Source organism: Triticum aestivum, chromosome 7B, assembly GCF_018294505.1.
Source record: "Triticum aestivum cultivar Chinese Spring chromosome 7B, IWGSC CS RefSeq v2.1, whole genome shotgun sequence".
Classification (NCBI taxonomy): Eukaryota; Viridiplantae; Streptophyta; class Magnoliopsida; order Poales; family Poaceae; genus Triticum; species Triticum aestivum.
In genome coordinates, this window is record NC_057813.1 from 25,553,226 (window position 1) to 25,554,573 (window position 1,348).

A 1,348-nucleotide genomic window follows, 5' to 3' on the forward strand; every position below is an offset into this window, starting at 1 on the left:
CCGAGAACCCACACACTATATCTCTCTAGGTTTGTATCTCTCTCACACAACCCCACGTAGGTGGTGTACGTATACAAGAAGAGAATAGGTGCACCGTGCACGTACTCACGCTTCGTGCCCAGCCACACCCGTGCGGATACACGATGGAGATCATTTCTTTATGAAATGGCAGCCCACGTGCTAATTTGAACGCCTGTAGCGGTTGTTTACCTAGGGAGGTCGTGTACCATGCCTGCATGAAACAAAGTTCGACTTGACGCGTTACCGCGTTATTTTTAAATAAAGTTATAGCGCTCAATGGCACGTACACAGAATATAAAATGATTTTTATGGAGAAAAAGGTAGTCCTCTCACTATATACAATGGAGCCTTGCGTGCCTGGTTTGTCGCTCTTCAGAGTATCTCACACAAGGCTACGGTGGCCTCTCTCTCTCATCGTTGGTCACTGATCCGGTCGCATCCCGTCCGCCGGGGGAAAGGGAGTGCGGTGGCCTCTCTCTCTCTCTCTCTCTCTCTCTCTCTCTCTCACCGTTGGTCACTGATCCGGCCGCATCCCGTCCGCCGGGGGAAAGGGAGGAAGTGCATCGTTTCTCTGTTCAACGGCGCCGAGGCAGCACGTCCCGATCTACGGTACACGTTGTTCTCTCTGACCAAGCTCCGGCGCGGCAGGGCCTACGCCACCTGCTCGCAGATTTCGCCCGCCGCCGCTCACCTAGTTACATCCCGACGACCTCCAGGTATCCCCTCCGGCCTTGCTCCACTGCCCGTCTTCCCACGCCGCTGCATGTGGATCTTCCATAGTTCATTGCCCAAAACGTAGCTCGTCCAGCGTACTTTCCATATTGCATTCTCGTCCTCACACCGTTTTAGACAAACACAACTGTGTTGTTATCTTCCCTTAGGGCAAGGAATATGCTTCTTTTTTGTCGTCGCATGTGTCATCAACTATTATTGGCCAGTAATTTTTTCCTTTCTACCTCTTTTTTGCAAACAGGGCTATCCATTTCACCTCGTTGCTATTGCGACCTTTTGGTGAACTGCACAAATCACTTTTTTCTTAAGAGTGTTTTGTGCAGTTGTACTAAAATGTCACATGGGCAACGTCTCTACATTTCAGTGCGACTGCACAAAGGGAGATTGGTTTTTCTCTATCCTCCTCATCCAACTCCGAGCCTAATCTTCTCCAACTAGTTAGTCTTAAGAGAGACTGCAAAGGTGACCGGCTTCTATTTATGTGTTTATTGTTTCATCAGCAGTCCTCTATTATCGTAATCACACTTAATATCTTCGGAACAGGGACGCTCAGCTCTATTTTAGTGGAACTGCACAAAATGATCGGAATTTTGCA